Source organism: Lissotriton vulgaris, chromosome 3_1 (genome assembly GCF_964263255.1).
Source record: "Lissotriton vulgaris chromosome 3_1, aLisVul1.2, whole genome shotgun sequence".
Lineage (NCBI taxonomy): Eukaryota > Metazoa > Chordata > Amphibia > Caudata > Salamandridae > Lissotriton > Lissotriton vulgaris.
Genome location: NC_141689.1, coordinates 86,595,403 through 86,612,081, shown reverse-complemented (window position 1 = coordinate 86,612,081; position 16,679 = coordinate 86,595,403).

Genomic DNA, 16,679 nt, shown 5'->3' with positions numbered 1-16,679 from the left:
CCATCGCCCTCACTCTATCTATCCATCGCCCTCACTCTATCTATCCATCGCCCTCACTCTATCTATCCATAGCCCTCACTCTATCTATCTATCGCCCTCACTCTATCTATCGCCCTCACTCTATCTATCGCCCTCACTCTATCTATTGCCCTCACTCTATCTATCGCCCTCACTCTATCTATCGCCCTCACTCTATCGCCCTCACTCAATCTAACGCCCTCACTCAATCTATCGCCCTCACTCAATCTATTGCCCTCACTTAATCTATTTCCCTCACTCTATCTATCTATCGCCCTCACTCTATCTATCTATCTATCGCCCTCACTTCATCTATCTATCTATCGCCCTCACTCTATCTATCCATCTATCTATCGCCCTCACTCTATCTATCGCCCTCACTCAATCTATTGCCCTCACTCAATCTATCGCCCTCACTCAATCTATCGCCCTCACTCAATCTATCGCCCTCACTCTATCTATCGCCCTCACTCTATCTATCGCCCTCACTCTATCCATCGCCCTCACTCTATCTATCCATCGCCCTCACTCTATCTATCCATCGCCCTCACTCTATCCATCGCCCTCACTCTATCTATCCATCGCCCTCACTCTATCTATCCATCGCCCTCACTCTATCTATCCATCGCCCTCACTCTATCTATCCATCGCCCTCACTCTATCTATCCATCACTCTACCTATCCATCGCCCTCACTCTATCTATCCATCTATCTATCGCCCTCACTCTATCTATCCATTTATCTATCGCCATCACTCTACCTATCCATCGGCCTCACTCTATCTATCCATCGCCCTCACTCTATCTATCCATCGCCCTCACTCTACCTATCCATCGCCCTCACTCTATCTATCCATCGCCCTCACTCTATCTATCCATCGCCCTCACTCTATCTATCCATCACTCTACCTATCCATCGCCCTCACTCTATCTATCCATCTATCTATCGCCCTCACTCTATCTATCCATCTATCTATCGACCTCAATCTATCTATCCATCGCCCTCACTCTATCTATCCATCGCCCTCACTCTATCTATCCATCGCCCTCACTCTCTATCCATCACCCTCACTCTATCCATCGCCCTCCCTCTATCTATCCATCGCCCTCCCTCTATCTATCCATCGCCCTCACTCTATCTATCTATCGCCCTCACTCTATCTATCCATCGCCCTCACTCTATCTATCCATCGCCCTCACTCTATCTATCCATCGCCCTCACTCACTCTATCTGTCGCCCTCACTCACTCTATCTATCGCCCTCACTCACTCTATCTATCGCCCTCCCTCTATCCATCTATCTATCGCCCTCCCTCTATCTATCCATCGCCCTCCCTCTATCTATCCATCGCCCTCACTCTATCTATCCATCGCCCTCACTCTATCTATCCATCGCCCTCACTCTATCTATCGCCCTCACTCAATCTATCGCCCTCACTCAATCTATTGCCCTCACTTAATCTATTTCCCTCACTTAATCTATTTCCCTCACTCTATCTATCTATCGCCCTCACTCTATCTATCACCGTCACTCTATCGCCCTCACTCTATCTATCGCCCTCACTCTATCTATCCATCGCCCTCCCTCTATCTATCCATCTATCTATCGCCCTCACTCTATCTATCGCCCTCACTCTATCTATCACCCTCACTCTATCCATCGCCCTCCCTCTATCTATCCATCGCCCTCCCTCTATCTATCCATCTATCTATCGCCCTCACTCTATCTATCGCCCTCACTCTATCTATCACCCTCACTCTATCTATCCATCTATCGCCCTCACTCTATCTATCCATCTATCGCCCTCACTCTATCTATCACCCTCACTCTATCTATCCATCTATCGCCCTCACTCTATCTATCCATCTATCTATCACCCTCACTATCTATCCATCTATCTATCGCCCTCACTCTATCTATCGCCCTCACTCTATCTATCGCCCTCACTCTATCTATCGCCCTCACTCTATCTATCACCCTCACTCTATCTATCCATCTATCGCCCTCACTCTATCTATCGCCCTCACTCTATCTATCACCGTCACTCTATCGCCCTCACTCTATCTATCGCCCTCACTCTATCTATCCATCTATCGCCCTCACTCTATCCATCGCCCTCCCTCTATCTATCCATCGCCCTCCCTCTATCTATCCATCTATCTATCGCCCTCACTCTATCTATCGCCCTCACTCAATCTATTGCCCTCACTCAATCTATCGCCCTCACTCAATCTATCGCCCTCACTCAATCTATCGCCCTCACTCAATCTATCGCCCTCACTCTATCTATCGCCCTCACTCTATCTATCCATCGCCCTCACTCTATTTATCCATCGCCCTCACTCTATTTATCCATCGCCCTCACTTAATCTATCTATCTATCGCCCTCACTTCATCTATCTATCTATCGCCCTCACTCTATCTATCGCCCTCACTCTATCCATCGCCGTCACGCTATCTATCCATCGCCCTCACTCTATCTATCCATCGCCCTCACTCTATCTATCCATCGCCCTCACTCTATCTATCCATCGCCCTCACTCTATCTATCCATCGCCCTCACTCTATCTATCCATCGCCCTCACTCTATCTATCTATCGCCCTCACTCTATCTATCGCCCTCACTCTATCTATCGCCCTCACTCTATCTATCGCCCTCACTCTATCTATCGCCCTCACTCTATCTATCACCCTCACTCTATCTATCCATCTATCGCCCTCACTCTATCTATCCATCTATCCATTGCCCTCACTATCTATCCATCTATCTATCGCCCTCACTATCTATCCATCTATCTATCGCCCTCACTCTATCTATCTATCTATGTATCGCCCTCACTCTATCTATCTATCTATCTATCGCCCTCACTTCATCTATCTATCTATCGCCCTCACTCTATCTATCCATCGCCCTCACTCTATCTATCCATTGCCCTCACTTTATCTATCCATCGCCCTCACTCTATCTATCCATCTATCTATCGCCCTCACTCTATCTATCCATCGCCCTCACTCTATCTATCCATCGCCCTCACTCTGTATCCATCGCCTTCACTCTGTATCCATCGCCCTCCCTCTATCTATCGCCCTCACTCTATCTGTCGCCCTCACTCTATCTGTCGCCCTCACTCTATCTGTCGCCCTCACTCTATCTGTCGCCCTCACTCTATCTGTCGCCCTCACTCTATCTGTCGCCCTCACTCACTCTATCGCCCTCACTCACTCTATCTGTCGCCCTCACTCACTCTATCTATCGCCCTCACTCACTCTATCTATCGCCCTCCCTCTATCCATCTATCTATCGCCCTCCCTCTATCTATCCATCGCCCTCCCTCTATCTATCCATCGCCCTCACTCTATCTATCCATCGCCCTCACTCTATCTATCCATCGCCCTCACTCTATCTATCCATCGCCCTCACTCTATCTATCGCCCTCACTCAATCTATCGCCCTCACTCAATCTATTGCCCTCACTTAATCTATTTCCCTCACTCTATCTATCCATCGCCCTCACTCTATCTATCCATCGCCCTCCCTCTATCTATCCATCGCCCTCACTCTATCTATCCATCGCCCTCACTCTATCTATCTATCGCCCTCACTCTATCTATCACCGTCACTCTATCGCCCTCACTCTATCTATCGCCCTCACTCTATCTATCCATCTATCGCCCTCACTCTATCCATCGCCCTCCCTCTATCTATCCATCGCCCTCCCTCTATCTATCCATCTATCTATCGCCCTCACTCTATCTATCGCCCTCACTCAATCTATTGCCCTCACTCAATCTATCGCCCTCACTCAATCTATCGCCCTCACTCAATCTATCGCCCTCACTCAATCTATCCATCTATCTATCGCCCTCCCTCTATCTATCCATCTATCTATCACCCTCACTATCTATCCATCTATCTATCGCCCTCACTCTATCTATCCATCGCCCTCACTCTATCTATCCATCGGCCTCAATCTATCTATCCATCGCCCTCACTCTATCTATCCATCGCCCTCACTCTATCTATCCATCGCCCTCACTATCTATCCATCGCCCTCACTCTATCTATCCATCGCCCTCACTCTCTATCCATCGCCCTCACTCTATCTATCCATCGCCCTCACTCTATCTATCCATCGCCCTCACTCTATCTATCCATCGCCCTCACTCTATCTATCCATCGCCCTCACTCTGTATCCATCGCCTTCACTCTGTATCCATCGCCCTCCCTCTATCTATCGCCCTCACTCTATCTATCACCCTCACTCTATCTATCCATCTATCTATCACCCTCACTATCTATCCATCTATCTATCGCCCTCACTTTATCTATCCATCTATCTATCGCCCTCACTCTATCTATCGCCCTCACTTCATCTATCTATCTATCGCCCTCCCTCTATCTATCGCCCTCACTCTATCTATCGCCCTCACTCAATCTATCGCCCTCACTCAATCTATCGCCCTCACTCTATCTATCGCCCTCACTCAATCTATCGCCCTCACTCAATCTATCGCCCTCACTCTATCTATCGCCCTCACTCAATCTATTGCCCTCACTCAATCTATCGCCCTCACTCAATCTATCGCCCTCACTCAATCTATCGCCCTCACTCAATCTATCGCCCTCACTCTATCTATCGCCCTCACTCTATCTATCCATCGCCCTCACTCTATTTATCCATCGCCCTCACTCTATTTATCCATCGCCCTCACTCTATTTATCCATCGCCCTCACTCTATTTATCCATCGCCCTCACTCTATCTATCGCCCTCACTATCTATCCATCTATCTATCGCCCTCACTCTATCTATCCATCTATCTATCGCCCTCACTCTATCTATCCATCTATCTATCGCCCTCACTCTATCTATCGCCCTCACTCTATCTATCGCCCTCACTCTATCTATCGCCCTCACTCTATCTATCGCCCTCACTCTATCTATCGCCCTCACTCTATCTATCGCCCTCACTCTATCTATCGCCCTCACTCTATCCATCTATCTATCGCCCTCACTATCTATCTATCCATCTATCTATCGCCCTCACTATCTATCTATCCATCTATCTATCGCCCTCACTTTATCTATCCATCTATCTATCGCCCTCACTCTATCTATCGCCCTCACTCTCTATCGCCCTCACTCTATCTATCCATCTATCGCCCTCACTCTATCTATCGCCCTCACTCTATCTATCGCCCTCCCTCTATCTATCCATCGCCCTCCCTCTATCTATCCATCGCCCTCCCTCTATCTATCCATCGCCCTCACTCTATCTATCCATTGCCCTCACTCTATCTATCCATCGCCCTCACTCTATCTATCCATCGCCCTCACTCTATCTATCCATCGCCCTCACTCTATCTATCCATCGCCCTCACTATCTATCCATCGCCCTCACTCTATCTATCCATCGCCCTCACTCTCTATCCATCGCCCTCACTCTATCTATCCATCGCCCTCACTCTATCTATCCATCGCCCTCACTCTATCTATCCATCGCCCTCACTCTATCTATCGCCCTCACTCAATCTATCGCCCTCACTCAATCTATTGCCCTCACTTAATCTATTTCCCTCACTTAATCTATTTCCCTCACTCTATCTATCTATCGCCCTCACTCTATCTATCACCGTCACTCTATCGCCCTCACTCTATCTATCGCCCTCACTCTATCTATCCATCTATCGCCCTCACTCTATCCATCGCCCTCCCTCTATCTATCCATCGCCCTCCCTCTATCTATCCATCTATCTATCGCCCTCACTCTATCTATCGCCCTCACTCAATCTATTGCCCTCACTCAATCTATCGCCCTCACTCAATCTATCGCCCTCACTCAATCTATCGCCCTCACTCAATCTATCGCCCTCACTCTATCTATCGCCCTCACTCTATCTATCCATCGCCCTCACTCTATTTATCCATCGCCCTCACTCTATTTATCCATCGCCCTCACTTAATCTATCTATCTATCGCCCTCACTTCATCTATCTATCTATCGCCCTCCCTCTATCTATCGCCCTCACTCTATCTATCGCCCTCACTCAATCTATCGCCCTCACTCAATCTATCGCCCTCACTCTATCTATCGCCCTCACTCAATCTATCGCCCTCACTCAATCTATCGCCCTCACTCTATCTATCGCCCTCACTCAATCTATTGCCCTCACTCAATCTATCGCCCTCACTCAATCTATCGCCCTCACTCAATCTATCGCCCTCACTCAATCTATCGCCCTCACTCTATCTATCGCCCTCACTCTATCTATCCATCGCCCTCACTCTATTTATCCATCGCCCTCACTCTATTTATCCATCGCCCTCACTCTATTTATCCATCGCCCTCACTCTATTTATCCATCGCCCTCACTCTATCTATCGCCCTCACTATCTATCCATCTATCTATCGCCCTCACTCTATCTATCCATCTATCTATCGCCCTCACTCTATCTATCCATCTATCTATCGCCCTCACTCTATCTATCGCCCTCACTCTATCTATCGCCCTCACTCTATCTATCGCCCTCACTCTATCTATCGCCCTCACTCTATCTATCGCCCTCACTCTATCTATCGCCCTCACTCTATCTATCCATCTATCGCCCTCACTATCTATCTATCCATCTATCTATCGCCCTCACTATCTATCTATCCATCTATCTATCGCCCTCACTTTATCTATCCATCTATCTATCGCCCTCACTCTATCTATCGCCCTCACTCTCTATCGCCCTCACTCTATCTATCCATCTATCGCCCTCACTCTATCTATCGCCCTCACTCTATCCATCTATCTATCGCCCTCACTATCTATCTATCCATCTATCTATCGCCCTCACTATCTATCTATCCATCTATCTATCGCCCTCACTTTATCTATCCATCTATCTATCGCCCTCACTCTATCTATCGCCCTCACTCTCTATCGCCCTCACTCTATCTATCCATCTATCGCCCTCACTCTATCTATCGCCCTCACTCTATCTATCGCCCTCCCTCTATCTATCCATCGCCCTCCCTCTATCTATCCATCGCCCTCCCTCTATCTATCCATCGCCCTCACTCTATCTATCCATTGCCCTCACTCTATCTATCCATCGCCCTCACTCTATCTATCCATCGCCCTCACTCTATCTATCCATCGCCCTCACTCTATCTATCCATCGCCCTCACTCTATCTATCCATCGCCCTCACTCTATTTATCCATCGCCCTCACTCTATCTATCCCTCTATCTATCGCCCTCACTCTATCTATCCATCGCCCTCGCTCTATCTATCCATCGCCCTCGCTCTATCTATCTATCGCCCTCACTATCTATCGTCCTCATTCTATCTATCCATCTATCGCCCTCACTCTATCTATCGCCCTCACTCTATCTATCGCCCTCACTCTATCTATCGCCCTCACTCAATCTATCGCCCTCACTTCATCTATCTATCTATCGCCCTCACTTCATCTATCTATCTATCGCCCTCCCTCTATCTATCGCCCTCACTCTATCTATCGCCCTCACTCTATCTATCGCCCTCACTCTATCTATCGCCCTCACTCTATCTATCGCCCTCACTCTATCTATCGATCTATCGCCCTGACTCAATCTATCTATCTATCGCCCTCACTCTATCTATCTATCTATCGCCCTCACTCTATCTATCCATCGCCCTCACTCTATCTATCCATCGCCCTCACTCTATCTATCCATCGGCCTCAATCTATCTATCCATCGCCCTCACTCTATTTATCCATCGCCCTCACTCTATTTATCCATCGCCCTCACTCTATTTATCCATCGCCCTCACTCTATTTATCCATCGCCCTCACTCTATTTATCCATCGCCCCCACTCTAGCTATCTATCGCCCTCACTCTATCTATCGCCCTCACTCTATCTATCCATCTATCGCCCTCACTCTATCTATCCATCTATCTATCGCCCTCACTCTATCTATCGCCCTCACTCTATCTATCGCCCTCACTCTATCTATCCATCGCCCTCACTCTATCTATCCATCGCCCTCACTCTATCTATCCATCGCCCTCACTCTATCTATCGCCCTCACTCTATCTATCGCCCTCACTCTATCTATCCATCGCCCTCACTCTATCTATCCATCGCCCTCACTCTATCTATCACCCTCACTCTATCTATCCATCTATCGCCCTCACTCTATCTATCGCCCTCACTCTATCTATCGCCCTCACTCTATCTATCGCCCTCACTCAATCTATCGCCCTCACTCAATCTATTGCCCTCACTTAATCTATTTCCCTCACTCTATCTATCTATCGCCCTCACTCTATCTATCACTGTCACTCTATCGCCCTCACTCTATCTATCGCCCTCACTCTATCTATCCATCTATCGCCCTCACTCTATCCATCGCCCTCCCTCTATCTATCCATCGCCCTCACTCTATCTATCCATCTATCGCCCTCACTCTATCTATCGCCCTCACTCTATCTATCCATCGCCCTCACTCTATCTATCCATCGCCCTCACTCTATCTATCCATCGCCCTCACTCTATCTATCGCCCTCACTCTATCTATCGCCCTCACTCTATCTATCCATCGCCCTCACTCTATCTATCCATCGCCCTCACTCTATCTATCCATCGCCCTCACTCTATCTATCCATCGCCCTCACTCTATCTATCCATCGCCCTCACTCTATCTATCGCCCTCACTCTATCTATCGCCCTCACTCTATCTATCCATCGCCCTCACTCTATCTATCCATCGCCCTCACTCTATCTATCCATCGCCCTCACTCTATCTATCGCCCTCACTCAATCTATCGCCCTCACTCAATCTATTGCCCTCACTTAATCTATTTCCCTCACTCTATCTATCTATCGCCCTCACTCTATCTATCACTGTCACTCTATCGCCCTCACTCTATCTATCGCCCTCACTCTATCTATCCATCTATCGCCCTCACTCTATCCATCGCCCTCCCTCTATCTATCCATCGCCCTCCCTCTATCTATCCATCTATCTATCGCCCTCACTCTATCTATCGCCCTCACTCAATCTATTGCCCTCACTCAATCTATCGCCCTCACTCAATCTATCGCCCTCACTCAATCTATCGCCCTCACTCTATCTATCGCCCTCACTCAATCTATTGCCCTCACTCAATCTATCGCCCTCACTCAATCTATCGCCCTCACTCAATCTATCGCCCTCACTCAATCTATCGCCCTCACTCTATCTATCGCCCTCACTCTATCTATCCATCGCCCTCACTCTATTTATCCATCGCCCTCACTCTATTTATCCATCGCCCTCACTCTATTTATCCATCGCCCTCACTCTATTTATCCATCGCCCTCACTCTATCTATCGCCCCCACTCTATCTATCTATCTATCTATCTATCTATCGCCCTCACTCTATCTATCCATCTATCTATCGCCCTCACTCTATCGCCCTCACTCTATCTATCGCCCTCACTCTATCTATCCATCGCCCTCACTCTATCTATCTATCGCCCTCACTCTATCTATCGCCCTCACTCTATCTATCGCCCTCACTCTATCTATCGCCCTCACTTTATCTATCCATCTATCTATCGCCCTCCCCCTATCTATCGCCCTCCCCCTATCTATCGCCCTCCCTCTATCTATCGCCCTCACTCTATCTATCGCCCCCACTCTATCTATCCATTTATCTATCGCCATCACTCTACCTATCCATCGGCCTCACTCTATCTATCCATCGCCCTCACTCTATCTATCCATCGCCCTCACTCTACCTATCCATCGCCCTCACTCTATCTATCCATCGCCCTCACTCTATCTATCTATCGCCCTCACTCTATCTATCGCCCTCACTCTATCTATCGCCCTCCCCCTATCTATCGCCCTCCCCCTATCTATCGCCCTCCCTCTATCTATCGCCCTCACTCTATCTATCGCCCTCACTCTATCTATCGCCCTCACTCTATCGCCCTCACTCTATCTATCGCCCTCCCCCTATCTATCGCCCTCCCCCTATCTATCGCCCTCCCTCTATCTATCGCCCTCACTCTATCTATCGCCCTCACTCTATCTATCGCCCTCACTCTATCGCCCTCACTCTATCGCCCTCACTCTATCGCCCTCACTCTATCTATCGCCCTCACTCAATCTATCGCCCTCACTCACTCTATCGCCCTCACTCTATCGCCCTCACTCTATCTATCGCCCTCACTCTATCTATCGCCCTCAGTCTATCTATCGCCCTCACTCTATCTATCCATCTATCTATCGCCCTCACTCTATCTATCCATTTATCTATCGCCATCACTCTACCTATCCATCGGCCTCACTCTATCTATCCATCGCCCTCACTCTATCTATCCATCGCCCTCACTCTACCTATCCATCGCCCTCACTCTATCTATCCATCGCCCTCACTCTATCTATCCATCGCCCTCACTCTATCTATCCATCACTCTACCTATCCATCGCCCTCACTCTATCTATCCATCTATCTATCGCCCTCACTCTATCTATCCATCTATCTATCGACCTCAATCTATCTATCCATCGCCCTCACTCTATCTATCCATCGCCCTCACTCTATCTATCCATCGCCCTCACTCTCTATCCATCACCCTCACTCTATCCATCGCCCTCCCTCTATCTATCCATCGCCCTCCCTCTATCTATCCATCGCCCTCACTCTATCTATCTATCGCCCTCACTCTATCTATCCATCGCCCTCACTCTATCTATCCATCGCCCTCACTCTATCTATCCATCGCCCTCACTCTATCTATCCATCGCCCTCACTCTATCTATCCATCGCCCTCACTCTATCTATCCATCGCCCTCACTCTATCTATCCATCGCCCTCACTCTATTTATCCATCGCCCTCACTCTATCTATCCATCTATCTATCGCCCTCACTCTATCTATCCATCTATCTATCGCCCTCACTCTATCTATCACCGTCACTCTATCGCCCTCACTCTATCTATCGCCCTCACTCTATCTATCACCCTCACTCTATCGCCCTCACTCTATCTATCGCCCTCACTCTATCTATCACCCTCACTCTATCTATCACCCTCACTCTATCTATCCATCTATCGCCCTCACTCTATCTATCGCCCTCACTCTATCTATCACCCTCACTCTATCTATCCATCTATCGCCCTCACTCTATCTATCACCCTCACTCTATCTATCCATCTATCGCCCTCACTCTATCTATCCATCTATCTATCACCCTCACTATCTATCCATCTATCTATCGCCCTCACTCTATCTATCGCCCTCACTCTATCTATCGCCCTCACTCTATCTATCGCCCTCACTCTATCTATCACCCTCACTCTATCTATCCATCTATCGCCCTCACTCTATCTATCCATCTATCGCCCTCACTCTATCTATCACCCTCACTCTATCTATCCATCTATCGCCCTCACTCTATCTATCCATCTATCTATCACCCTCACTATCTATCCATCTATCTATCGCCCTCACTCTATCTATCGCCCTCACTCTATCTATCGCCCTCACTCTATCTATCGCCCTCACTCTATCTATCACCCTCACTCTATCTATCCATCTATCGCCCTCACTCTATCTATCGCCCTCACTCTATCTATCCATCGCCCTCACTCTATCTATCCATCGCCCTCACTCTATCTATCCATCGCCCTCACTCTATCTATCCATCGCCCTCACTCTATCTATCCATCGCCCTCACTCTATCTATCCATCGCCCTCACTCTATCTATCCATCGCCCTCACTCTATCTATCCATCGCCCTCACTCTATCTATCCATCGCCCTCACTCTATCTATCCATCGCCCTCACTCTATCTATCGCCCTCACTCTATCTATCACCGTCACTCTATCGCCCTCACTCTATCTATCGCCCTCACTCTATCTATCACCCTCACTCTATCTATCCATCTATCTATCACCCTCACTATCTATCCATCTATCTATCGCCCTCACTTTATCTATCCATCTATCTATCGCCCTCACTCTATCTATCGCCCTCACTCTATCTATCGCCCTCACTCTATCTATCGCCCTCACTCTATCTATCGCCCTCACTCTATCTATCACCCTCACTCTATCTATCCATCTATCGCCCTCACTCTATCTATCGCCCTCACTCTATCTATCCATCGCCCTCACTCTATCTATCCATCGCCCTCACTCTATCTATCCATCGCCCTCACTCTATCCATCGCCCTCACTCTATCTATCCATCGCCCTCACTCTATCTATCCATCGCCCTCACTCTATCTATCCATCGCCCTCACTCAATCTATTGCCCTCACTCAATCTATCGCCCTCACTCAATCTATCGCCCTCACTCAATCTATCGCCCTCACTCAATCTATCGCCCTCACTCTATCTATCCATCTATCTATCACCCTCACTATCTATCCATCTATCTATCGCCCTCACTCTATCTATCACCGTCACTCTATCGCCCTCACTCTATCTATCGCCCTCACTCTATCTATCACCCTCACTCTATCGCCCTCACTCTATCTATCGCCCTCACTCTATCTATCACCCTCACTCTATCTATCACCCTCACTCTATCTATCCATCTATCGCCCTCACTCTATCTATCGCCCTCACTCTATCTATCACCCTCACTCTATCTATCCATCTATCGCCCTCACTCTATCTATCCATCTATCTATCACCCTCACTATCTATCCATCTATCTATCGCCCTCACTTTATCTATCCATCTATCTATCGCCCTCACTCTATCTATCGCCCTCACTCTATCTATCGCCCTCACTCTATCTATCGCCCTCACTCTATCTATCGCCCTCACTCTATCTATCACCCTCACTCTATCTATCCATCTATCGCCCTCACTCTATCTATCCATCTATCCATTGCCCTCACTATCTATCCATCTATCTATCGCCCTCACTATCTATCCATCTATCTATCGCCCTCACTCTATCTATCTATCTATGTATCGCCCTCACTCTATCTATCTATCTATCTATCGCCCTCACTTCATCTATCTATCTATCGCCCTCACTCTATCTATCCATCGCCCTCACTCTATCTATCCATTGCCCTCACTTTATCTATCCATCGCCCTCACTCTATCTATCCATCTATCTATCGCCCTCACTCTATCTATCCATCGCCCTCACTCTATCTATCCATCGGCCTCAATCTATCTATCCATCGCCCTCACTCTATCTATCCATCGCCCTCACTCTATCTATCCATCGCCCTCACTATCTATCCATCGCCCTCACTCTATCTATCCATCGCCCTCACTCTCTATCCATCGCCCTCACTCTATCTATCCATCGCCCTCACTCTATCTATCCATCGCCCTCACTCTATCTATCCATCGCCCTCACTCTATCTATCGCCCTCACTCAATCTATCGCCCTCACTCAATCTATTGCCCTCACTTAATCTATTTCCCTCACTTAATCTATTTCCCTCACTCTATCTATCTATCGCCCTCACTCTATCTATCACCGTCACTCTATCGCCCTCACTCTATCTATCGCCCTCACTCTATCTATCCATCTATCGCCCTCACTCTATCCATCGCCCTCCCTCTATCTATCCATCGCCCTCCCTCTATCTATCCATCTATCTATCGCCCTCACTCTATCTATCGCCCTCACTCAATCTATTGCCCTCACTCAATCTATCGCCCTCACTCAATCTATCGCCCTCACTCAATCTATCGCCCTCACTCAATCTATCGCCCTCACTCTATCTATCGCCCTCACTCTATCTATCCATCGCCCTCACTCTATTTATCCATCGCCCTCACTCTATTTATCCATCGCCCTCACTTAATCTATCTATCTATCGCCCTCACTTCATCTATCTATCTATCGCCCTCCCTCTATCTATCGCCCTCACTCTATCTATCGCCCTCACTCAATCTATCGCCCTCACTCAATCTATCGCCCTCACTCTATCTATCGCCCTCACTCAATCTATCGCCCTCACTCAATCTATCGCCCTCACTCTATCTATCGCCCTCACTCAATCTATTGCCCTCACTCAATCTATCGCCCTCACTCAATCTATCGCCCTCACTCAATCTATCGCCCTCACTCAATCTATCGCCCTCACTCTATCTATCGCCCTCACTCTATCTATCCATCGCCCTCACTCTATTTATCCATCGCCCTCACTCTATTTATCCATCGCCCTCACTCTATTTATCCATCGCCCTCACTCTATTTATCCATCGCCCTCACTCTATCTATCGCCCTCACTATCTATCCATCTATCTATCGCCCTCACTCTATCTATCCATCTATCTATCGCCCTCACTCTATCTATCCATCTATCTATCGCCCTCACTCTATCTATCGCCCTCACTCTATCTATCGCCCTCACTCTATCTATCGCCCTCACTCTATCTATCGCCCTCACTCAATCTATTGCCCTCACTTAATCTATTGCCCTCACTCTATCTATCTATCGCCCTCACTCTATCTATCTATCTATCGCCCTCACTTCATCTATCTATCTATCGCCCTCACTCTATCTATCCATCTATCTATCGCCCTCACTCTATCTATCGCCCTCACTCAATCTATCGCCCTCACTCAATCTATCGCCCTCACTCAATCTATCGCCCTCACTCTATCTATCGCCCTCACTCTATCTATCGCCCTCACTCTATCTATCCATCGCCCTCACTCTATTTATCCATCGCCCTCACTCTATTTATCCATCGCCCTCACTCTATTTATCCATCGCCCTCACTCTATTTATCCATCGCCCTCACTCTATCTATCCATTGCCCTCACTATCTATCCATCTATCTATCACCCCCACTCTATCTATCCATTTATCTATCGCCCTTACTCTATCTATCCATCGCCCTCACTCTATCTATCCATCGCCCTCACTCTATCTATCCATCGCCCTCACTCTACCTATCCATCGCCCTCACTCTATCTATCCATCGCCCTCACTCTACCTATCCATCGCCCTCCCTCTATCTATCCATCGCCCTCACTCTATCTATCCATCTATCCATCGCCCTCACTCTATCTATCCATCGCCCTCACTCTATCTATCTATCTATCGCCCTCACTCTATCTATCTATCTATCTATCGCCCTCACTTCATCTATCTATCTATCGCCCTCACTCTATCTATCCATCTATCTATCGCCCTCACTCTATCTATCGCCCTCACTCTATCTATCTATCTATCTATCGCCCTCACTTCATCTATCTATCTATCGCCCTCACTCTATCTATCTATCTATCTATCGCCCTCACTCTATCTATCCATCTATCTATCGCCCTCACTCTATCTATCCATCTATCCATTGCCCTCACTATCTATCCATCTATCTATCGCCCTCACTCTATCTATCCATCTATCCATCGCCCTCACTCTATCTATCCATCGCCCTCACTCTACCTATCCATCGCCCTCCCTCTATCTATCCATCGCCCTCACTCTATCTATCCATCTATCCATCGCCCTCACTCTATCTATCCATCGCCCTCACTCTATCTATCTATGTATCGCCCTCACTCTATCTATCTATCTATCTATCTATCGCCCTCACTTCATCTATCTATCTATCGCCCTCACTCTATCTATCCATCTATCTATCGCCCTCACTCTATCTATCGCCCTCACTCTATCTATCCATCTATCTATCGCCCTCACTCTATCTATCCATCTATCCATTGCCCTCACTATCTATCCATCTATCTATCGCCCTCACTATCTATCCATCTATCTATCGCCCTCACTCTATCTATCCATCTATCTATCGCCCTCACTCTATCTATCCATTGCCCTCACTATCTATCCATCTATCTATCACCCCCACTCTATCTATCCATTTATCTATCGCCCTTACTCTATCTATCCATCGCCCTCACTCTATCTATCCATCGCCCTCACTCTATCTATCCATCGCCCTCACTCTATCTATCCATCGCCCTCACTCTATCTATCCATCGCCCTCACTCTATCTATCCATCGCCCTCACTCTATCTATCCATCGCCCTCACTCTATCTATCCATCGCCCTCACTCTCTATCCATCGCCTTCACTCTCTATCCATCGCCTTCACTCTCTATCCATCGCCCTCACTCTATCTATCGCCCTCACTCTATCTATCGCCCTCACTCTATCTATCGCCCTCACTCTATCTATCGCCCTCACTCTATCGCCCTCACTCTATCGCCCTCACTCTATCGCCCTCACTCTATCGCCCTCACTCTATCTATCCATCTATCTATCGCCCTCACTCTATCTATCCATCGCCCTCACTCTATCTATCCATCTATCTATCGCCCTCACTATATCTATCCATCGCCCTCACTCTATCTATCCATCGCCCTCACTCTATCTATCCATTGCCCTCACTTTATCTATCCATCGCCCTCACTCTATCTATCCATCTATCTATCGCCCTCACTCTATCTATCCATCGGCCTCAATCTATCTATCCATCGCCCTCACTCTATTTATCCATCGCCCTCACTCTATTTATCCATCGCCCTCACTCTATTTATCCATCGCCCTCACTCTATTTATCCATCGCCCTCACTCTATTTATCCATCGCCCCCACTCTAGCTATCTATCGCCCTCACTCTATCTATCGCCCTCACTCTATCTATCCATCTATCGCCCTCACTCTATCTATCCATCTATCTATC